The following is a 25,351-nucleotide window of genomic DNA, read 5'->3' on the forward strand; positions in this document are numbered from 1 at the left end:
CTTCCACCCAAACCAGTCTGGGATTCTGTGATTCTCAGTGGTGCCCAGGGATGGGACTGGAGACAACGAGCACAAACTGAAACACATGAAATTCCATCTGAACATAAGAAAACAATTTTTTACTGTGAGGGTGACTGAACACTGGAACAGCTTGCCCAGAGGGGTTGAGAAGTCTCATCCATGGAGATATCCAAACCCAACCAGACACAGTCCTGGGTAACCTCCTCCAGCTGTCCCTGCTTGATGCCCTGCAGGGGATTGGACCAGATCATCTTGAGAGGTCCCTTCCACCCTCAACCATTCAGTGATGCTGACTTCTGTCAGCTTTTCCACTCCTTTGGCTTTGGCTATGAGTGCAGGAATGACAGTTTACTTTCCTAGGTTAAAACTACATAGGAAACAAACTTATAATCAGGAGGCATGAAACCCAAAGGAATAAGATAATATTGTGGCGTGAACTGCTGATGGTAATTTAAATTCTATGTGAGTTGATTTGAAAAAGTCTAAAGGATTGACATGGCATTTTTGAGCCAGCCCTCTTGGTTCATCTTGTCTAGTTTTCATAGTGCTGGATGTACAAAAAAACCAGAGGTATGTTCCTTTAAAAAAATGTTGTTCTATATTATTTAAGTTTTAGGAGATTAGTCACAAATTTCAATTGTGTTTTTGGTGTAGATTCATATTGATTATTTGTCTCCATACTACTGATAATGCCTTTTAAATTGTGGTATTAATTTACTAAGTGGTGTTGAGGTGTTTCCTACAAAGGCAGTTTTCTTTCCAAGGAACATTGTGTCTCGTACAACACACATAGAGGAAAAATTGCAGAATTATATCACAAGTTTGATGTAGAGCAACGGTGAAAAACTAAAAACTTGGTGCTTGTTGAGTTTCCCAAAGCTAGAGCAGGATTTCCTACTGAATCTCAGTGATGTGTCTTGCAGTGCAGGCAGACGGAGTCATCACTGTTGGAAAGCCCATGGTTAACGTGCCAGCGATACTAAACCGTGCGTTTGGTTCACCCTCGTGAGGACACACAGTAAAATGTGTTTGGTTCACCCTCGTGAGGACACACAGTAAAAGCAGGGCACCTCATCTTCTGATATGTTGTGCTTAATTTCATGGCACCACCTTGTGAGGTAGATCCTGGCTTAAGTTCCAACTCCTTTGTTCTTGCCATTGTAGAGACGCAAGAAAATCTTCCTAGGACAAGGAAGATTCTTCATGACAGAAATTAATGTGTAGATACTTAAGATTATGAGAACTGTCGATCAGGGGCACTTAGAAGTGCTCATACTTCTTTCTGGAAAGTGTTAAGTGATTTCAGTTCCGTGCCTTCAGATCAACATGCACAAAGTCCATCTCCTAAAGCATTAATCAGAGCATTTCCACCATATGGAAGTGAACTAATCAAACCCACTTTCACTGTCTCACAGTTAGCAGTACTTGGGTTCCTTCCTGACCAGGGTCTCTCAGTCTGCTATAAAGACAGTAGAATTGCATACACGCTTTTGAGGGAGTTCCTGACGTTGTCAAAATTTGAAGTTGGACAGCTAATTCTGAAATGAAGGTATTTTCCTAAGTTATTGGGAAAATGTCAGCATTTAATTTAAATATTTTTTCTGTGCAATATATTGATTTTTGTTTCAATTAGTTCATTACTTGTCACTAAGAGTTCATAATAACATCTGATGTCATTTGAGATTATTTGACATGGCATATGGATGTCATAGATATGAAAGTCAAAATATTATCTTTATTTTATTTTGTTTTTGAAACAGTAGCGACAAATTGATACATTTTGCCTTAATTTTTGGTCAAAGTTTCTCCTGTTTGTGTTATAATGAAACATCTTGGCAGTTTGAATCAGAAAATATTAGACACCTTGTGAGTGAATTGGAGGAGCAGCTTTTTTCAGTAGCCTAGAAATGTTATCACAGTCTGACACATGGGTGTTAAAAACAGCTGCTCCTCTAATTAGTTCACTGAGTATTTCATTTTTCTACATGACTTGAAATGATAAGACACGCCATACTGTGCACTCTTACAATTGAAACAACGTGAAATAATAGAAAATGTACTAAATGCATTTTGCAACAAAGGCTTGATTCTGACATTGGTCTTGAAACTTTGAAATTTTGTTTTGAAACAGAAGTGCTGAGTTTCAGTGACCTCAAACAATGTCTTCAAAGCATTCAAACAAGAAGTTTTCAACAAGGGTAAATCTAACATTCTGTGTGTTGATTTTCATGAAACTTAATGGCATCTGAGATACTAATTAATGCTTAGTCTCATTTTTGGTTTTTTTGTGCACGGCATTATATTTACGAAGTTTGTCTGTCTTTGGGAACACGGATACATGCACATCACTATTTTCTGTAAAATATAAGATGTTTAAAACACCATTGTTGGAATATTAATTTCAGATTAGATTATGGGAAGTTTTACTTTCTCTTTTTCCTTAATAGTAAATGATCAATTGCTTTTAACCAGAAATGGAGCCTGCCATGACAGGTGGCTTTGTCTTAGATTCTTCTCTTCTTTTGCTTATGAAAGACAGACTTGGGTTTTGTGTAACTTTTCACTTCTCTTTCTTTAAAGATGAGAGAGCTTCTGCATCTCTTTACATTGGGAATTCCCATATAACACATTTTAACTAGAAAAGTTCACAGAATTGTAGAATCACAGATCGGTCGAGGTTGGCAAGGACCTCTGGAGATCACGTAGTCCAAGACCTTGCTGAAGCTGTCCCCTGGAGCGAGCTGCCCAGGACCATGTCCCATCAGGTTGGGTATCTCCATGGATGGAGACTCCACAGCCTCCCGGGGCAGCCTGTGCCAGCGCTCGGTTACAGTCACACTGAAAAAGTATTTTCTTACGTTCAGATGGCATCTCATGGTAGTACGGAGATACTTCAGTCCCTTCCTCATATTACTGGCCCCTCCCTGGGCTCACTCCAGTAAGCCCATCTTTCTCTTGTACTGGGCACAGCACTCCAGGTGTGCCCTCCCCAGTGCTCAGGGGAAGACTCACCTCCTTCGACACGTGAAAAAGTTGTGTACGACTAATTATACAAAGAAGGATAGCAAACAAATTAAACGTGACTAAATACGAGGGGGGGAAATTGCATTTTAATGTTTATGGTTACATATTAGTATTTAAATGTACTTTTAAAAGTATATGTTTATGTCCTTTTGAAAGTAAATGTTTAGATGCAAAATTCCAACCTCGATTGCATTTGGGTGCTACGAACTGAGATTTTGGTTGTGAGTCATCTTTAGTCATAGCAGAGTCTGACATTTCTATTTGGAAAGGGCAAATACTCTACACTTAGGTGGAGGAATTTGGCCAATTTAGATTTGTTATTGACTGATGGAGTGTTTCAGAAGTGGAGGAGAGGAAGAAGTCAACATCTTCTGTTTACCTCCTCCCTTATCTCTGTTTAATATCACAATCTCATGAAGTAACATAAAATGCCAGGCTGGCAAGTTTTTTTCCAGCAGTAAAGGCCAGGCCAGACTTTTTTATAGGTATATCAGCATCACTTATCAAACATGCACGCTGCATTTGAATGGGCTACTTGTGTACAAACGCAGCAGCTTAACAGATGGTAAAACTATGGCTTAAAATGTGGCTGCTGCCCATGTACGTAAGGCGGGAAAAATATTTGGTACCCTTTTCTTTATGAAAATGCAAGGGAGCCATTGTACATTAGTTATGCCATGCTGCAGAGCTTTCAACAAGCTTTCAAATTTCAGGTATGCGTCTGTAAACTGATGGTTCTTTTTAAGAAAAAATTCCCTAAAAGAAAAAAACTAACTCAAGAAAATGTGAAGAAAAAAACTTGTTCTAAACCAGTAGGAACTTCTTTCTCTGGCAGACTGACATCTATTATAATCAGCTTCTAAATCCAGAAGACAGGTTCTTTGTCAGCTAAATAATATCTTTTTTCTATCATAGAAAGTGACAAAATGAAATCCTTTTCTTATAACTCTGCCTGTTCGAAATTGATGCTCACAGATCTCACAGTACTAGTTCAGCCACTTCCATCCTCATCTCCAGAAATTCTCAAACTTAAGAGGCTTCTCTCTTTTTTGGTGCATGTTTCTGTGTATATATTCTTGACTCGGCTTGCAGCTCACCTGAACTGGAAGTGAGCGGTAAGCCCTAACCAAACGTGTGATGGCCCCGATTCACCGCTCCGCTGCTCCAGGACCTACCGAAGGAGCTCGGCTCAGCTCTGCGGTGGCACAGCACCGCAGGAGCGCTGCCAGGTTCACAACCACGTTTCCTTTGACCTGGTGCGTGAACGGGGAGAAAGGGTCCTTGCGATGCTGTGGGTAAGGAACTTGCGTGAGATTTCATTTCACAGGGTCTGTTCCCGCCCTTCCCTGAAGTGTTTTATCCATTCTTACAGACCAGCCCCTTACCCAGAATAATTGCCGCACGCTCTTTGTGAAACTGTTCTCCTGTCATTTTTCCCCAAATCCCTTCCAACCTGTTTTATTCACAGTAAATAGCCAATTACACTTGACTTGTCTGGTTTAAATACTTCAGGCAGTTCTTCTTAAGCCTTCCAAACAGTTTGTTTAAAGCCAGGAGGTGGCCAGAGTTGCAATGTGGTGTACATTTCTGCTCATGGGAACGAGCCTACCGGGACGTTACCGGGATATCTCGTTTCTACCGGCCCCGTCGTCTGTGTTTTGCCGATGTGTTGGCCCGTGCTGTGAAATCAGGCCGCAGAACTTTGAGAGTGGGACAGCAGAGTCTGACTGAGACCTCCGAACGTTACCTAGAAGCACAGGGCAGTCGTAACAGTTCTGCGGGCTTCGATCGAATACTCGTCTTGGTCCTGAATTTTTGAACATCGGGATGTAAAGTTAGGGAAGCCAGTAACTTCTCTCCATTTCGATCTGGTGGCACAGCTGCAAACTTGTCCTGTTATTTTTTTGTTAGATTTTTCTATAGCTCTATCTGCAGCAAACAAATTAGGGAAAGATGCCCAAACCTTCAGTTTTTATTTTTTTTTAATGATAAATAAAGAAATAAGTCCAGGTGCATAAGCAGAAATGTCTATTTTGTAGAATTTGGCAAAAGATTTCAGAATATTAGAATTAACATACTTATACTTTTACTTATCCTTTCCATAATACCAATGCCAATTTAAAGTAATCTAAGGAATTTAACTGGAATTGTTCCTGTGATACGCAGAACATTTAGACCTGGATGTGGTCAGTATAGCAGAGAGATAAGAAGAGGAAGGACTTGTTGAATTTTATTGTTGATCTCTAGTTTGATCACAGCAGGCAGTTTTCAGCCTGAAAGCTAATATGTGATTGGTGTCTGATTTGCTAGGATTAAAACAAATGGAGAAATGTGTCAGAGATTACTTTGAATAAAAAGCAGGAAGAACTTAATTAAAATTTTCTGTCTAATTTTAAATTTTATTTAAATTCAATTTAATAGCTGTTCTCTACTGATACGAAGAAGTGGTTTTGCTGAGAACAGCGCTGAACGTACATTTGAAGGCATATTAAGGCTAAATGGTATTTGCTGAAGGCATTTCATGAAGTGAAAGTCATTGAATGTGTTGAAGATTCACGCTCCCTTACTAAATACTTGATGAATTCTTTTTTTTTTTTGAACTGCGGAATATCAGCATACTTACCAAACATTTGCTATTTTCAGAAGATTTCTAAAATTAAAAAATTTCCAGATTAAAAGCAGTTCCAGCCTGATTTTGGCAGCTGTCAATACCCAACAGTTTGAATCTCAAAATATTGTCTTAAAAAGTTAACTGGCAGATGTGCAGGATGAAACTTGGGAGCATCTGAACCACAGAACAGGACCAATTTCATAACTAATGGACTAAATATCATAACTAGGAAGGAAATAAATGTAAAATATGTGTACAGGGGTTTTTTTGTTTATTTTTCTTTGTTTGTTTCCGAGCTTTAATTTGGAGAGTAAAGAGAGTAGCTACATAATGTGTTGTAAATAAATAACTATCTACGCATATGGTTTAAACCAACCAACCATTCAAAATTCCCAAGTTGGAAGTTGTCAGGTTTCTGACAAGGAACAGGCAACAAGCCTGTTAAAATACTGTTTACGTGTATTTAATATTCTACATGACACCAGAACCATGATCGCTAATGTCTTTCTGTTCCATTTCTGAGGAGCATAATGATGCAGGTATTTTTTTACATCTTTTGGAAAAAGTGGAACAGGATTTTACTCCAAAAAACCCTTTCCCATGCTGCTGCATCGTGTAATGAAAGTGGACACCTGATAAGAAGGAGAGCTTGACACGACCTTCAGCTAAGTTCTTTTTCCTGGTCTTAGATATTTTCGGTGTATGAACTGAACTTCTAAACGAAAGCCTATGACTAAACAAGGCATAGGACCTTAGGGTTATTGAAGTTGAGGAGTAGAGAGCCTGTGGTCCAACTCTTGCTCAAAGCAAGGCGAGCGCTGATGCCGGGTTAGGCTGCTCATCCTCTTGAGTATCTCTGGGGTGAGGATCCCTCAAACTCTCGGGCCCCCCTCTTCTAGTACCTGACCGCATTAATTGTGGAGACTTTTTTCCTTTTGTTTACTCGGAATTTCGTGTGCTGCTACATGTGCCTGTTACCTTGGCCTTTTCCTGTGCGCCTCCGAGAAGAGTCGAGGTCTGTCCTCTCTGCAGTCCCCCAGTGTGCAGATTAAGAGAGCAGTTAAATGCAGTCAATTAATAGTTTAAATAACAGTACTTTAGAACATTGGTTTTGTTCATACCTTACATAGCCAGATAAGGTCAACAAAGATTCTACAAGGATGAATCTGGTTTTGATGACTTTGTAACGGTTTCTATTGCTTCTTCTGAATTTCCTTATTCTGTTAGACTTGTGTCTATTCTATCAAGCTCATGCCTATAAATGAGCATGTTGGCAAAGGAGTAAGTAGGTATAAATAGCCTCTGAATGAATTTAGGCCAGTTATTAATAGTAGTACGAAACTCAGAAAAAGTGAAGTTCTACCAGAACATTCCAGTAGGACTAGCCAGGAGCAAGAGAACACTCGGCTGGAGATGGAGTTAGAAGGGTTTGGGTAGGAGGTTAAATGCCGTGGTTGTAAACTGTGGTAGGGCATCACCAGAAAAGTTCCTTCCCGTCCTATAGTCCTCTGCCTCTCTGTTTTTATTCTTTAAGAACAGTGGCATAGGCTGTTAGGATGTTGTTCATCTTTCCGATACCATCTGTTTTCCTTGGTGGGAGGGAGAAATGGGATTCATTCCAAGCTGTTCCAAATGTTTTTTCCTCATTCAGGCTGAAATTCAGATGTTCGTGTTCAGTTTCTAATGCGGTTCAGTGGCACTCAGAGTACTGTACTCTGGGCAGTCCTGATCCATATGTCACTTGACCCAACAAAGCTGTAATCACCTCTTTACAGAGATAAAAAGGTTTGAGGCAGTTGCTGTGAAATGAAAGGACGGTGGTTCATCGGTGGAGCTATCATTGCATTCCTTTGCTGGATTTACAATTTACTCTTTCTTATGTATCGACTAAATGCCTTCGCCTAAGTTTTTGTTCAGCTTTTGTTCCAGTTCTGCCTCTATCTGTTCCTACGTGGCTTCTCTGTAATCATCTTGACTACTGGTGATTTTTCATGCATTTCCAGACTCTTTCATGTCCCACTCCAAATTCTTTTTATTTTCCACTCCATTAAAATAACGGACGGTGTCTTGATCTTGTTCATGCAGCCTGTCCTCATTTTTAGATCCATGTATTTTTTTTCAACAGGCAACTGACAGTCTGAGCACGGTGGCATTCTTTTTTTAATTTATTTCAGTCTGCAGTTCTATGCCTTCAAATCAGTGAACCTCACCAAAAAGCTGAGGCTGAGAAACTGGCTCTGAAGCCTGAAAACTACTCTTCAGAACTTTTTCCTGGCTTTTGCAATGTCTTCTGCAGAAGAGCTTTCTGCAAGTCCCTCTCTTGCATGACAACACTGGGTAAAACTGTCAAAACCAATGTAGCTGAGGGTTGGAAATATTGTCTGTTGGAAGTCCTTGCAGCAGTTACAGCTAAACGCCGTTCTTCATGTGCGGAGCCACTCAAGCCATGAGCAATAACAACTCTGCGGGTGTTGTCTCATCCCCTCCTGTCTTCTGAAGGTGGTTTAAAGATAGCCTTGCTTACCAGTCAATAGACGAAATTAAATACCTTGATAGTTACCAAAATTATTTTGTTTCTTTTAAACTAAGTCCTACTAGGATGTTTTTTGCTTTTTTAGGCTATGGAGGGATTGAATTTTTATTTTGCTGTTCTAGAACTCACAGAAAGAATGTGTATAATTAGATGTTAGCAGAATCATGGCCAAGTTATGAGAGCTGACTACCTATAGTAAATTAGCAAATGCATGACTTCTCATTTCTTTTCTGTTTGTGCAGTGGTGTTTGGTAATCACCCAGAAGTAAGGGCTTTAATGTGCATAATTCAAGTGTATGGGGTTTTTGGTTTGGTTTGGTTTTTGATGTGGACATCCACATCCATACAGCAGCCTTTTCCATTGCCTTCCTGGCTCTCACAAAGAGAATCCAGAGAGAGAGAGAGAGACTGTAAAGTGACAAAGCATCTTTCAACTGTTGAATTACAAATATGTTCTAAATATTTCAGTTTAGATTAGCATTAAAATGTTCTGATGAGTCAGGCAATAGCAAAAGAAATATGTCAAATGCAAAAGAACACTGGAGTAGGTATGGTGGAGCATCTTCTGCTATGCTGCTCATGGAGAAATTTATCAATGCACGATTTTTGTAATTGGCAGTAGAAATGTTGCTGGACTCATTTAATTTGAAATAAACTGATGAAATTACAAACTATCTAGATAAATTTATAAAAACTTCAGGAAAATCCTTGAGTCATTTGCTGCTTACACTGTAAGAATGACAAAATAGGGATTATTCAGTTTGATTATGGAGAACGATATATCAAATACAACATTGATGCAGCTCAGAAAAACTAGTTAAATCTTTATAGAATGCATCTGCTTGAGTGTCGTATTCTGAAGCAGATGAAATTGCATTATTGATGGTTCCCGTAAGAATTAACCCGAACTTTTTAAAATGAGGTAAGGAGTATATTTTAACACCTTTACAAATATTAGTAAGACTACTATGGCATAGCTGTAACTCAGGCAGATCTGGGTGTATCTTTTCAGTTTCATTTGGCATTAGCTTAGTACCTGCTTCAGTGGAATTTTTGCTTTGGCTTGTAGTGGTCCAGATGATGATAATACTTGGTACCTGGTGCAGACACATGTCCGTTAAAATACCATAGTTTTGCTCATTTGGTCAAGGACAGGAAAGTCCACATTTCATTTCTCTCTAGCTCCTAACAACATGCCTCCAGGCCAAGCTTGCACTCCTTTTTAGACTTCTTGTCACCAGAGCAGATTGTACAATGGAAGTTGCATGTCTGTTCATAAGGTGCTGCCAAAAGGCTATCGCCATTTATATACAGCCAAGACTTAATTTAGCAGGTGGGTGGATGCTAAAATATTGCTTAGTCCTTTGTCCACATTTTTTTAATCTTGTTTCAGGCTGTGAGAAATTATGTTGGACATTTAGCATTCATTGTGCTTGCTCGGGGGAGGTGTCTTAGCCCTTGAAGAATGTCTGCTAAACTAAATGAGCTGAGACAAGGAAAGACCTTATGTTTTGTAAGAGTGAACAGTTAGCGATTTAATTATGACCACCGGACAAAAGCGTGCATAAGCAAGGGAAATACTAAAAAAAAAAAAACCCCAAAGAAAACCATTGTTGCTGAATGGAAAGAATGTGCCAAAGTGCTTGAATCTTCCAGAGCTGTTATATCCACACCTGCGATTTCTGATGATCGGATGAACCCCTCCATTAAGAATCAAGCCCTTGTATTCCTTGAGTGGAACAATTTGGTACAGTTCTGGTTGATGATCCCAGTTTACAATGAAAGTGATAAAATTCTCTTCAGAAAGTCATTGCTAAGATTGCATAATTGGGCATTAAAGTTCTGATTATACTTTACAAACTCCAGGACTTTGTTAAAAACCTGACATTCCAATGTACTGAATTTCAGTGTTTGACAGCTCAGCTGTGAGAATTTTTTTAGAGAACATTTGTACCATAAGAACAGCATGTTAATTGACTAAAAAAAACTGGGACAGATTAATCATGGGAGGGAACACGATACTTAAGAGAATGTAGTTCTAGAGCCCTCTGCTGATGAAAACCCTCAGAAATACAGTTCTTTTCAAATGCCGTTTTTTGGACTGGCCTGGGCTATTCATCCCATCCATTTCACACCCCTACCTTGTGGAATAAATCCACACACCGAGGCGGCTTTCTTGTGCTGCTGACCGAGAGGGAGCCTCCAGGACCAGCTTGCTCCAGACCCTGGGCTTCCACGTGGCCACGATGCGGTGAGGTCCATCAGCTCTGTGGCGTGGGCAGGTCTGTCTCCAGGCCTGGTTTAGCACCCGCATTTTGCAGGGACGTCAGTTCTCATTCAGCGGTGGCCGTGATGGTAACGGAAGTTCTGTATGTATTCTGCCTAAAACATCAGAAAATGGTGAGTACTATTGATTTATGTGTTGAAAGAGTAGAGAGAATAGACATGAGCTAGAAAAGCAACCAGCAGAGAGTACACGCTAACAGCTAATACCTTCCCCACGAAAATCGACGCAGTGTCTTGCAGCCTGCCTTTCTTTTTTTTGTTTGTTTTTCAGTGTTATCGGTTAAACACGAGCCCCTCACAACACGGCATGCCTTATTGCCGGGAGTGGTTTTAGTGGCTATGTAGGAGGATGGAACAAAGCAAATAAATAGACATCTTTATTTTCCATGATGCCCCTAAGCATATTTATTATCCCTACTGCATAGTAAGCCTGACTTTTTGAGGTGTTCCCGTATCTAACGTGTTAGAGTGACCATTGTCACTCTAACGTCTTGAGAGTGGCTGATCTAAGCTGATAAGACTCCCTGGACTTTGATACGGAGTTTACATCCACAAACTGCTGAATAGATTTTTTTTTTTTTAATTTGTTGTTAAAAACAGGAGCTGGATTTGTGTCAGGCAATCAAAGGCCCTCTTTCTTGTTCTTTGGGAACATCTGAAGCAAAAAAAGAGGTCGGGTAGGGGGTTTTTCAGATTTATAAAGCCAAGGCCTTCTGGCACAATCATTTACTTGAAAAAGAGAGGAGCAGTCCTAAAGTTGCCCTTAAATCTGCCGTTTTCTTGTACGAGTGGCAGTTACTCTGAGCCCAAGCAGGAACACCCGGAGCAAGGGACACAAAACAGATAAGGAGCTGCGGCAGTTCTGTAGCTTTGCTCTGGGACTGGGTTGGGCTGGGCTGGGCTCTGCTGGGCTGGGCTGGGCTCTGCTGGGCTGGGCTGGGCATGCTGGCTCTGCTGGGCTGGGCTCTGCTGGGCTGGGCTGGGCTGGGCATGCTAGCTCTGCACTGGGTTGGTAATGGCAGCATTGGCAGAGAAAGGCCCTCCACTTTACACACTGTTCTGAATTCATCTCAAGATGATGGGGCAACTGATACTGGCAAAACATGTTTAAACCACAGCAGAGAAAACTGCAAAATGTTTTTCAGTGTAAAAATCTGGGCTACTGAAAGAAAGTGAGAATGTGCCACCCACAAATTTCCTTAGGGAAGTGAAATCAAATTTTAAGAAGCCATTTGCCAGTGCTACATTATATGATGATAACGTTAACAAAAAGATCATCCTTGTGATCTCCAATGGCTGTGTAGACAACCATAATGTTGGAAATCTCCCTCTTGCAGTTACTAGTGGTGTCCTCTCTGAGTCTTCAATATTCTTTGTATGTGTTTAATAAACTGATATTCACTCATGAAAACCCAGTAAAGAGGTAGGCTCATTTGCCATGGCACAATTAACTTCTTCCAAGAGTCATATGTCATTTTTGCATTGGTCCACATCTTTTCTTCTCTCCTGATATTTCTTGTTATGCCAGCCTCCAGAGTCATTTCCCAGGATTGTCCCCTGCCATAGAATTTGAACCTTGTGAGATTTTAAGGAGAAGTCAGTATGGTTGGACAGAAAGAGAATACTCTCTGCAGATCCTTCCTGTGAATTCATATAAAAAAATTCATAGTTCTGCAATTATATAATATAGTCTTTATGGTAATGAAATGAACTTTTTCTAGTATAAATGTATTTTAAACTCTGGAGATGAAATAAATACACAACCCCCTGAGTTCTGGGGGGGCGTTAATTGAGGGTGTCTGTGTGCTTAATACTTCACAGCTCAAGGTGAGTGATGGGACTGGTTGGTGTTGAGGGGAAAGGGCAAAATTCACATTTTATTACTTGATTCTGGCTAAAAATATGCAAGAGAGAAACGTGGCAGCTACTGTATACATTGAAATACAGAGGAGATGTACTCAGGTATTCATGGGTAGTGAGGTATTTCTAGAGATAAATGTCTGGTTAGATGTAAAATTGTATGTCCATATTCAAGCAACCAGTTTTCATGGATACTTGTGGGAGTTATTTTTTTAAGATGTCACTTGTGCTGACATTTTGGTATACAGACATAGGCTTCTGCACGTTGATAATTCGACTTACGAACATACATGCAAGCATATTACAGCACGGATGTATAGCATTAATGGGTATGGTGAAACAAATGGGGAGCACTGAAAAAAAGTTGCATCTGTAGCCAGAAAGGAGGGTAGAATAGCAGAAGAAAGAGGAACTGATGGCCAATAAAAGGTTTTATATTTTTCTTGGCAAAATTTGAGATCTTCTATAGAAAGAAGCGAGAGTAAGCAGGGGGAAAAGTTTTTAGTTGCGAGTGAACAATGGTAAGAACTAAGTCATGCGTTTGTGCAATTCATTTGGAGAATCTGAATGTTTATGTAGGAACTCATAGAAGAGAAAATAATCGCGTAGAAAGCCAGCTTGATTATTGGCAATAGTTGTGGTAGTGCATAACTCGAAAGCCAGATGCAGGGGGTTGGGGAGGGGAAGGAAGGAGGATGGGAGCCAGAAGAGCGGCTTGAAGGTAAGACCTGTGGTTGGGATGTGGAGGACAAAAGGGGATGTATGAAGGAGAGTGAGTCAAGAACTGTGTTAAAATCAGGAAGGAAGGAGAGGATGAGGCAAATGAGAAGCTACTGCTGGTGGGTGATTGGAAGAAAAGGCTAAAGAAGGTAGGTGCCTTCTGGGGAATAGGTTATGCAAAATATACCAGAAGGATACCAGGAGATGTTGAGACAAGAGAGCAGATAAGCAACAGAGACCAGAGAGTAAGCAGTACTTCTGACACTTCAGTCACTTGGGAAGTGGAAGAGTTGAACCAGGTGATGGGAAGGTGAAGTCAAGACGCTTCCCATACAAGCAGAGTGTGGTGAAGAAGACAATCAGGGATCAAAAAAGGCTTTGGATGGACTATAGCTGGTGATAACGTGGAGGGTGATAGGGAAAAGCGTGTCTGTTACAGGGCTGTCCCAAGAGGAACACTTTGATGAAAGGTCAAGAGGAGGTGGCCGGGAGCATCACAAATAGGAAAGGAGAAGCCCAGAGCTGCCTGCCAGTGCTGTAACGCGCCGTGGAGTGCATGCTGAGCTGGTCCCGTAACCACCGTCAGGGACGGCGTGAGCGAGGGGATCGGCATTATTGTGGCACTGCCAGGTTACTCAGTGCCTGCATGGCCCGGTTTCTTTTTGGCGCACGCGAAGAAGCTGTGGATGAGGAGGGGTGGAGCGATGCACGAGCAGATTCCGTTCTGGTGTGGAACTAGGACACAGTCTGCACCTGGGCTGTGGGCTAGACTTCACGTGGGCCTCAGGAAAAACACAGGGAAAAGTAGGAATATTCACAGTGGTGACATTAAGGGACAGAACCTGTCTCAGGGTGGAGTGTGAGTGGTGGTGAGGGTTGGCAAAAAAATTCACGTGGAATCAGAACTGTATTTTTTGTGATCAACAAATTCCTATTTTTTGAAAAGGAAAAGGTTTTTGAAAAATGTTTGTGACTGGGCGTGAACGTTCAGCATGGTGAGCGAGCAACGTGCGTTTTCTAGGCAGTTCGTTATATGTATTTCAAATGTAAGTGTGTTTTGGAAATACAGATGTCTAAACAGATAGGTATTATGACATGTTGAAAAGGAACTTAACCTCCTTCTGTTTTAGACCTCGGTAATATCTGCTGCAGTGTGACTGTATCATGCACGCGCTGAGCAGGGCAGCAGTGACAACAAGGAAGAGAAAGGTCCCTTGTCCCAGCACATCTTTGCCTGGGTTCTTTCAGAAGATCAGCTTTCATTCTGAGTCATGGTCGTCACTTTTCATTAAAACTTTCTTTGCCAGCCGCAGTTTGTAGTTGCACATTATCATCTCTGGAACTTTCATTCTGCGAACTCAGCAAAATGCGTACGGTTTTCCTGTAGTAAGCTCCTGCTAAGCTGATTAATGTCAGGAATAATGCAGACGGATTGTGATGTAAACCACTGCAAAGTAATTGGGTATTCTGTATGATCCTGTTCCTCTAGGAGGAAGAAACCCAGACTTAATGAAAGTTATATAGCTCGTATTTAAATACCAATTTGTTTAGTTGATGTATTTAGCAGGTAAATTAAGTTTTCCATAGTGTTCCTTTGGATAGCAGTTCTAGCCATCATATGGGTAGCAAAATCCATTACACCATAAGGCAAGAAATAAAACATATTTCATACTAAATTTCATACCAGATCATCTTTTAAACTGAAGGATGACTTCAAGTAAAAGCTGAAACACATCAAAGATCTAAGTTTAAATGTAAATTTCCCAGGTTCCAGAGAGCACACTCTCCAAAGAAGGCTATTTCTTGTCTCAGTTTGTTGGGATTCTCTCCTACTTGAATGTCTGCTGGGTGGGCCATCAAAGTGATTGTAATTTCTAGCAATTAAGAGCCTAATTGTTGATTTCCAACATGTGCCACCAACATGCACATGCACTGAAATTCTGTCAGTTCTTTTATGAAAAGAAACTGAACAAACCTGGAGTTTTCTGTAAGGTTATGCAAAAACTGTCTTGAGGGAGAATAGGATACAGATTTTTAAAAAGCCCAAAGCACCAGAACTCTTCTTGCTGTCACCAAGCAGTCTTTGTTCTTGGAATCGTCATTGTCTAAGGTGAAGATCATCGGAAAAACAGTTACTCAGAAAACCTCACTTAGGAATTTCAAAGCAAGACCAGTAGTAAGCTTTAATTGAAATCAATGAATATCTTATCATAAAAGGTAAAGATTGGGTCCTGCGTCACAGAGGGGGTTAAAGGTCTGGTTATTTAGAACTGACTGATATTTTGTAGAAATAATTCTGTCTTAAATTTTACTTTATTCTTTTTGCAAATTTCCCACATCTCATGATGGTGAAGTCATCAGTGACGTCCCAGATCTTGTAGCAAAGGTAGAGAAAATTACCTTTCTAATAATCGTATACAACTTTCTGAGAGTAATATTCTCAGGAGACCTAAGGTGAAGTTGAAATCTGATTATTCATGCTTGGTTATTTTATTTCAGGATTAGCAAAATCTAAATACGAACTTGAATGCAGAATATTATCATGGAAATATAATGAAAAGAATTCAATTACCATGCATTAAATGGTATTTCTGGGTAAGATATGCTGGTTATCGTGGTATTTCTGTGCAAGAAAACAATTTGGATTATATTTCACACCCCTCTTTTTGATAAGACATATTCTCCTTTGGAAGCATTCTAATAATTTTGCTATTGTGACTTTGCCTTTAGAAGCATAGTTTCTCAATCTTTTGAGGAAAGTTGATGAAAGCTGTTACAAATGGCTTATACAAACTGAATATTGAAATTCCTAAATTTGAGTTACCAGTTACAACATAAAAGTCACCTGCCTTATTCCTTCACCTGGCTCAAGTGTGAAATTTCAGTAGAATACGCTTCTTGCTTCTAAACAGGGTATGCGAAACTGTAACTTAAAAAAATATGTAGTGACTTCCGATGGAGAAAATGAGGTAAAAGGGAAAGACATCTGATCAAACAAACCAGCGTGCTTTCTCCTTTTTAAAATACACTAATTGCAACCTTGCAAAAAAACCCAGACCCTGAAGTTTTACGTTGTTTTTCTGAAACTGGGTGCTCCCTGGCCAGCCATGTTCAAAGTCAATCGTCTGCAGAGCGGAGCCTTTCTCCGAAATGCCGCCGCGCGCTCCCTCAGAGCCGTGCTTGCAGGCGTTCCCCTCCGTAAGTCTTCTACTATTGCCCCTGTTTTCCTTCCCTTCCTGCATAGGTCTTATCACTGAGGTATTAAAATAGACTAAATTGCCTTTTTTGCCTTTTTTCTTTCTTTTTTTTCTTTCCCTACGTGGAAAGATACTTTCAGTCCACCATTGTGTTTACTTTAGCAGAAATACTGGAAAAAGAATCACCCGTAGAGTCTCATTTGCTTTCTCTTTAGCAGCTGATAATAACTACGAGCAGAGACGGGTTGGGAGTCCCGTCCAATATTCGGAAGAGTGTATTAAAACGGAACCGGGGGGTGTTTGTGATCGTGGCGGGGAGGATGGCTGACCAACCTGTTCCCGTACATTCCCTGTCCCACCTCCTGAACGCTCACCTGTCTGTACGTATGGATAAAAACATACGTGGCGGGGACTTTGCCGCCGTGAAGTCAAATCCCATTGACCGGAGATCTGTGTCATACACTGCTGTGCGGGTGTCGTACGGATAGGTACAGTCAGAAACGAATCGGTCTTGTTTTGGGGTACCCAGGGCTCTTTACCTTGTACTCGCACTGAAAGCAGGGTGGCAAAAGACTCTTTGCTTCGACTCTCAAAACTTTTCTGGTCTCCAGCCTTTGAGACCAATTCAAGCACGCTCGTTCTTGCGCGAGCATCTTCCTTACGCGTACGCGTCTCTCCTCTGCTGGAGCTGCCCTGCCCTTCCGTAAGGGAGGCAGAGTGGGACCGATGTGTCCGCAGCACGTCACTAGAGAAATCCCCAGGTTGAGCGGGGTAACAGGAGCAGTCGTGCCCCAGCGAGGGGTTCGGTGAGCAGGGGTGCTCCGAGCTGTCGCAATGGTGGTGGCTCCTGCCAGCCGCGTCCCACTGCCCCTCGCTGCCCTTTGCAGCCTGCCTGGCAGCGGCCGTGTGAGCGGGCTGGCTTTCCTGCCGTCCTGCGCTCTTTGTATTAGTTCTAGTCCCTCCTTGCCTCTCTCCCATAAGTTAATTTTTCCTGGGCGTGGGTAAGCCGAGGTGTGCTTTTGTTTCCAGTGACATATTGTAATGTCTTCTGCGAAGGCATTAATGCACCTTCCCATGTGGGTATCTTCAGGGGAGGGAAAAAGCAAATTTATAGCTGATGTGCAGTTTTAAGGAAGAGGGCTGCTGGTTTTCAGGCAAACAATAAGCAGATTACATTTCATCAGAACTTCTTTTTGAATTGGAAAATCGTGAGAATGTGTAAAATAGCAGTGACTACTGATGTAAGAGCTTACAAACCGTAATTCTCATCTCTCAAGTATGGTCTTACGGCTATAGACAAAAACTCTTGACTAGAATAAAAAATACAAAATGGAGGTATTAAGAGTTATACAGCGGACTAAGCAAAGAAATAAATGAGTAAAAACTCACAGAGTTTCATACAAGACAGTGCCAAGATGATGCCCACAAAGATGCATATAATAGAAAGGTGAGCGGCATATTTAAAAACTAAAGGTGGATGAAGAGGGCAGAGCTCGCATATGCAGAGATAATCTTTCTACATTTTTTAAAAAATGTCTCAATTAGCAGTAGTGCTGTGTTTCTAATTGGAAAGTTCTACTGAAAATGAAGATGACTCTGAGAGCTTTGAAGTTCCCTAATGATTTCAGTGACCCAGACTGAAAATGGGCCCAAGGTAAATCATCGACGCGGCACACATAATTAATGAAAAGAGAAGAAAGAAAACAAAAGTGGACATCTGGCCGGTGCGGGAGGATATCAGTGAGGAAAAGGCTTTTGGCTGAAGGAAGTTTGAGGGTTGTTTTGCAGTTGTTTTTTTTTAATCCCAACTTCATGCTCAGCTTTGTTCCATTTCCTATGCCTAGTCCCTATTATCAAACCTCTTTCAGCAGAGAAAATACAACATAAATTCCGGTCTGTTGGAATGAGAACTCCCCGTGCCTTCCTGAGGCCAGAGGAGAGGTACCCGCTGTACCTTCAGCACTTGGGGCATCACAAACCATGCTAAATGCTTCGGAAAAGGCAAACGAGCGTTTTATGGGGTTTGAAGAAAAAAGTGGTGCTACCATCAACAAGGTGCGGTTTAAGAAGAGAAAGGAAAAGAAATAGTAGCTGAAGGAGTTTGGTCTGCAGCCGCCTCTTGTGATCGGCCGGCGGTGCCATGCCAGCGTCGAAGCCAGCGCTGTGTCCCGCGGGAGCCGCGTCGGGAGGATGGAAACTCTGATTGGTTTGGTGATTGATATATTTGTGATTTCTAGGCTTGATAGCGTAACTCACTGCAAAGAGCCAACGTATTAGCATATTAATGTTGTTGATTGTGCTGATAATAAGAGAAAGAAAGAAGGAACAGAAAAATCATCACTTATCTGCGATGTACGACAAAGAAATCAGTGAAGCGAATTGTCTGCTGCTTTGAATATAATGAATATTTTCTGAACCCTCTGGCAAATGTTACCATTATTACTCATTTCAGCCTTGTAATGCTCTCATTCAGACTTCTGAGTTGTTTGCTCTCAGGATTTCTCAGTAACTTTCTAGCACTACCAGATCACTTCACCTTTGCGATTTCTTGCATTTTTCTGAGTGCAATTTCAGGAGCATTGATGATTTGATGTTTGATACCTTGCCAGACAACACGGGCTGGTCCTCCTCTACTTCCTACCTGTTGGTTTTCTTCCTGTTTGAGTTTTGACTCAGACCGTTGACCGTGGCAGTGCAGCGGGGAACTAAGACCTCCCTGGGATAAGAAGAAGTACATGAAGCGTTACATCAAAAACTTGGTTGGTAGAAAAATTAAATCCATAATTAATCTATACTGAAAAACAGAAGATGAAAAACTGATTTGTACTACCAATTATACAGAGGCAAATTCTGGAGGTTTTTACAGTAGCATTTTAACTACCTCTGTTCTTCCTATATCTACCTGACACCTTAGAAAAAGGTGTCAGAAAACTATTGTTTGCTTCTAAGAGTTAAAATCGCCTTCAGTGATTTCAAACGACTTGGTTTTAGTGAAGACGTTCAAGGCCTCGCAGAGCGTGTACGTCCGTAGGCACGTTAATGCACAGCGGAGCTCGTGACAGGGGCGCGGGCTGCGGGAAGGTAGTCGTGTCGTGAGTAAAGCTGCGTTACGGCGGCGTCACCGTTACTTCTCATCTGGTTTCACTCAGGTTGGTCTTTCAGCAGAATACGCTGGGAAAATTACACCTGGTGTTTTTTTGTCAGGGGAAATCTCTATCTTCTGCAGGCAACCATTTCTAAAAATGATGTTTGATTTGATTATTGTGAAGTCTGGTCTAGTTTTTAAATGAAGGGTTATATAGCATTCTTTTAAAGAATGAGCTGCGTAGAATTCAGTAGGATCCATCCTTTTAGGAGCTGGTTTCCTTATGGAAACAGAATCATTCTTCTGCTTGCTCTAAGCCCGTCATCCCGATATAAACCAAAGCTTCTGTGAATCACAAAGCTTTTTCTAATGGTCTTACCAGTGCTTTCCACCTGGTGCTTCGGTGCTCGGCTCTTTGGGTTATTTTTTAAGCATGGGCATAAATATCTGCATTTGAAGTTTTGCAGGTCCCAAGTGATCAGCGGAGTTGACTTCATAATTACAGTCAGATCTTTCAAATACGGTATTTGGGAATTCTTTGTTGAATGCACTATCAACAAGAAATCGAGTGGATTCCAAAGGCAATTTGAAACTAGTTTTGAAGTTGCAACTCTTTCAAATCGCTTGCCCAATAATTGCTACTCACTATTCGTTCTTACTAGTTTTTTAACATGGTTAATGGAAAAGTAAAGCATATTGAAGATAATACTTAGCATATTTTAGGATAAAACTACACTGATTAGATAAAAATACTTTCAGAGAGATATGACTTTTTTTTAGTTGTGTTTTTTTAATCAAATTTTAATTACTTTGTGAGGGGAAAAAAGGAAAATGGCTCTATCTGATCATGCAGAGGAAAAAGCTTCTGCGATGAAAAAATAAATTCTTCTGTCTGGTCTTTTGAAAAAAAATTGCTGCCTCTCCTATTCTTTCAAGATACTTGAAGTTTTGAAGTTTGTCGAGCTATTTTGTTCCATCTTTAAATCAGAGTTTTGTGAGCCATACAGCAATTTTCTCAGCCTCTGTCCTTTAAATAGGTAAGGAGAACATCTTCTCTCGTGATTACTGATTAGTGGTTTTACTGCACAAAAAATCCATTAATTGAGAAGAGATTAGATTTTATTGTAATTAATTTCCATAAAACTGTTTTTCTCAGATTAAGGATTTTCTTTATAAGAGAATAAACTGCAGACAATGATAATGAGATGCTTGCATGAAGCTGATAAATAGCAGTTTATGCTTCTTTCACAGTTTCTTTAATCTCATTCAAGAAAGAATATCTTTTTAAAAAAGCATTCAGAAAACAGCTCATAACGTTTTTGAGCTTTTGTGGGGAAAAATGTGTTTGTGTTTCATTTGGGGTTTCTGAATTGCTGAAAAACGGTACCTTACGGTTTGTTATGAGTGCAGTTGTACACAATTAAGTATTAGTTTAGACGTTAAGAAATTTCCTTAAGCAGAAGCGCAAAAAGGAAAAAGGTGTACGCTTCATCCAAGTGCTTTTGCTTTGCAAACATCCCGCCTGTTCCCGCTGCCTTCGCAGGACAGCCTGCAGAGCTTTCCGCCTGCTGAGCGGCTCTCTGGGCGGGCCGATGAGTTTTGAAAATTTAGTGTTCTTGCATGTGCGACTGGCTAGGCAACCTGACATTTCTTGATTTTTGACTGTGATACAGGTCCGTTAGAGTATGTAGTCTTAACGTATAGCGTGTGACATACGGCGAGCAATAACCTCTAGCACTCGGCTGTGGAGAATTGTATTTCTTTCACTAGTTTCAATGGGGAAAAGTCCTAAGCAGTGGTGTTTCGATGAGGAAGATTTTCTCCATCGCTTAGAGGGATTAAGGAGTGTTAGGAAGCGGCGATGTGTATGGTGACTCGGGCTCCCAGTTTTGGGAGGTTGGCTTTCGGCTGGCTTGGACTTCGGTTTCGTTCCCAAGGATCTCAAGCAGCAATCCTCTTACAGTAAGTAACCAGCAGAACAAAAGAAAAGCTTTATGAAAATCAGGAAGGAATAAAATGTAGGTAAGAGAAGTGTAATTACCGAAGCCGGAATTAGTCCAGGGTAGGAATTAATAATACTGAAATTAATAAAGGGTTTAATTACCGTTAGTCCACAGGGCATGAAATTTTACTCCTTTCAATAGTACCACAGCTCCTTTAATTCTGTACTGGTCCTTTCTGAAATGATTGCAAAGAACAATAGAAATCCCAGGGGATTTTTTTACAGGTTTTTCAGTGGTTTTGTTTGATTTCTTTTGAATTACAAAGGGTAAATAGTGGAGCAGACTATGGACACCTGCAATCCCACTTCTTGTCAAAATACGCCTAAGTTCGTACTTTCCCGTGGCCATTCTTCCAGCAAATATTCTGTAAGCAGCAGTTTCTCTAGTGGAGTTACTTCACAGTAATTTTTCTCACAAAATCTTAGCAGTGCACCATAATTCAAGTACTTTTCTTATTCCAGTATTGATCTTTCTTAAATACAAATTGTTCATCTATCCAAATCACATTCTGGTTTGGTTTGGGGTTGGTTTTTTTTCCCTGAAGATGACAGTTCCAACAGATAACCAATTAATCCCACAGCCTAATTCGTCGTGCCAATCGGATATTACTATAGCTTTTGAGGAAGGCAAAGTAATTAAATCACTTTTGTTTATCCTCAGCATTTTTTTCTTTCTAATTTTTAAAGTAACTTTTTACTGAATAAGAAATTACAGATATTTTTATGAACTGCAATAATGGAAATGCTTTGGTTTATTAAAATGCTTTGGCTGTTGTAATTGCTATTTTTAGTACAGTTCTATCACGTCATTATTTGTGCACTTTCTAGCTGGTCCATTATACCGTTATTGTTCTGGGTTTCTATTAAAATGAAACGTGGGGTTTGTTGTATGTGTATGCCTACAGTAGAGGAGAATAACGCAAAGCTAAGTGCTTTGTAATGCCTAGGGGAAGAATGTTTTTCTGAGTAGTTTTGGAAGTACGTGTCACTGTTCAATTGTTCATTATCTTCAAATGGCTTGAAAAGCTACAAATAATTTGATATTCCAAGGGCATTTTTTTATTGTGTCAAGGTTTGAAATACGCAGTTGCAAATGCTGCTTCCTGTGCTGGAATACAAAGAGGCTGTGCAGCCTGACAGCTAATTTCATTTTTCTCCTGAAGTACGTATTCCGTGCCCAACGCTTTTACAGTTTTTGCCTGTTCCGACCTCCTACGCTGAAAGGAGCTGTTTGGAAAGCGAAGCTGCAGCGCAGGGGGGGTCAGCGGTCGTGCTGCACCCCGTCTCCGGCCTGCCCTCCGCATCTGGGAATGCTGGCGGGGCAGGGGGCTTGGGAGGCCACGAGGGGTTTGTGCGGCCTGCCCCGTGGCTGGTTCCTGCGGCGGCTGGGACACCCGTGGGCTCCGTACGGGTGCTCCTTCACGGGGGGTGGCATGGATGGGACACCCATGGGCCCCGTATGGGGGCTCCTTCCGGGCGGGGGGGGGGGATGGATGGGACAGGCTGGGACACCCATGGGCTCTGTATGGGTGCTTTTCGGGGGGTGGGGATGGATGGGACACCCGTGGGCTCTGTATGGGTGCTCCTTTGGGGGGGAGGGATGGATGGGACACCCATGGGCTCCATACGGGTGCTCCTTTGGGGGGTGGGATGGGACACCCATGGGCTCTGTACGGGTGCTCCGTTGGGGGGTGGGATGGATGGGACACCCGTGGGCTCTGTACGGGTGCTCCTTTGGGGGGGAGGGATGGATGGGACACCCATGGGCTCTGTACGGGTGCTCCTTTGGGGGGGAGGGATGGATGGGACACCCATGGGCTCCCTACGGGTGCTCCTTTGGGGGGTGGGATGGATGGGACACCCATGGGCTCTGTACGGGTGCTCCTTTGTGGGGGGGATGGATGGGACACCCATGGGCTCTGTACGGGTGCTCCTTTGGGGGGTGGGATGGATGGGACACCCGTGGGCTCTGTACGGGTGCTCCTTCGGGGCGGGGGGGGGGGGGATGGATGGGACACCCATGGGCTCCATACAGGTGCTCCTTCGAGGGGGGGAGGGATGGGACACCCGTGGGCTCCATACGGGTGCTCCTTTGAGGCGGGGGGAATGGATGGGACACCCATAGGCTCCGTACGGGTGCTCCTTTGTGGGGGAGGGATGGGACAGGCTGCCTCAGGTGGGCGCCCCGGGCGGGGGAACAGGCTGGAGGCTGCCTGCCACCGCCCGCTCCACAGCCTTTCCCCGTGGCCCCTTCTGCAGCCCCGCGGATGTGCACAGCTTTCCCTCCTGCCGCCGCTCTGCCGCCTTTCCTTGCTGCTCCCGGGCGCGGAGGTTTGCTGCAGCCAGCAGCTGCTGCAACTGCAGGTGATGCAGAAGTCAGGTAGAACATGGTGCGAGGTGACTAACTTTAAGTAGCGATGGGCAAAGCCGCCTTCAACACCCAAATACAGACGTGAGGGACCAGAAGAGCTGATGGCGTGTGATGTGCCGTGGTGGCGGGATCAGATACGGTGACAACGATTTGGAGAGAGCAGCTAACAGGGCGGTCAGGAAAAGCCCTGACCCGAGGGAAGTGGGAGCACTCCTGGCGTGATGGGCCACTCTCCCGCTGGACTTGCTTTGCAGCAGAGCTTTGGGACTTTGCCCGCCTTAAGTAAAAATTTTCTGAAGTTGAGAAAACTACAAAAGTAATTTCCTCCCAGATGTGTTTCCAGTTGACCAACAGATTTGACGCTGCAAAGGCAATAGCTTTATTTCCAGAGGAAAATTAGGGGCAATGTTAAACATTTCTTTATCACAGGAAGGTTTGAGTGCCAATCAAGAACCAGGGCCAGTTCTTGGGCCACAGGCCACAGCGTGGGGTTTGAAATCTGCCTGGGCATCTCGTGTTCCTGGTGTCAGGAATGTAGATGAGGAACATTTAAACTCAAAGTTCACAGAGTGAAGTTGGGCGGCGTGTGGCATCCTTACATTTTACCTGTGTGGCTCTCCGTGTTCTGCGGTGGACTACAGCACTGAACTGAAATAAAACTTTTAGATTTTTCTGGTTTATTAGCTTGTAATTGAATTGCTTCTTTTTTCATACCTATAAGTGTTCTCTTTTTCCATTTTCAGAACTTTATGTGTACTGTGTTACGCAGATGTTTTCATTGCATCAGCTGACTGTAATGAAGACACAACTTTGATGTTAAACCCCCAAACTTGGCATCTGGTCAAGCTGAATTACGAAAGGACTGTACCCTTTTCTCTGTTTTAACTTTCCCCTTAAGCCAGAGGCAGCCAACAGAAGGCTGTCGTTGGCGCTGCCAGTTGGATAACCAGCTGAAAAAACCCAAAAAAACCAGTATTTGTTCTGACAGTATTTGTGTGCTCACCTCGCTGGGATTGCTAGAGGCAGGTTAGGTGCTAATGAAATTTAAACAAGGAAATAAAACATCAGAGTATTTTATTTACCTCCAAAATATTAATGTATTACATGATAAAGAAGCCACAGAGATCCATGAATGGAGCATTATCTGACCAATTAGGTTTTTTTTAATGAATGAATGATGGCTTAAGCAATATGAATTATCTCCACTGATATTTTGCGTGAATATACAGTTGCTTTTTCACAGGCACCCTGTGAAAGAGGAACCTGATGAGCTTTATTTTACTTTTCTTGGACTAATTTTGTGCATTTTTTTCATAAATGTAACTCAAAACCTTTTAAGTGTTTAGAAGGTGGGAGCTGAAGATTTAGCCCTTCTTGGTTTTGTGGTAATATGTTTCAGAACACCCTGATTTATCTATAATCATGTTAAAATAACTTCTAGAAATGTCAATATCTATTCCAGATTTAGAGACTGCTTGGCATGTATAAAATCTGCTCATTGAGTGTTCTCTCAATTCAAGAGTAGTGAGTTCAAATATTTTTATTCCACTGAAAACTAGAAGATACAATTGTGTAAACTGTGACTCACCTGAGTTAGAGGTGCTTGAACAAACTGTGTACGTGAGGAAGATCTGCAGAACT

At 41.9% G+C, this 25,351-nt stretch overlaps 1 protein-coding gene across 1 annotated transcript in view; it reads left to right on the forward strand.

Moving 5' to 3' along the window:
* The window catches only part of LOC129209475 (leucine-rich repeat-containing protein 7-like), an 82,935-nt gene that overhangs the window by 48,322 nt on the left and 9,262 nt on the right, over positions 1–25,351 (forward strand). The window lies entirely within an intron of this gene.

This window comes from Grus americana, chromosome 8 (genome assembly GCF_028858705.1).
Source record: "Grus americana isolate bGruAme1 chromosome 8, bGruAme1.mat, whole genome shotgun sequence".
NCBI lineage: Eukaryota > Metazoa > Chordata > Aves > Gruiformes > Gruidae > Grus > Grus americana.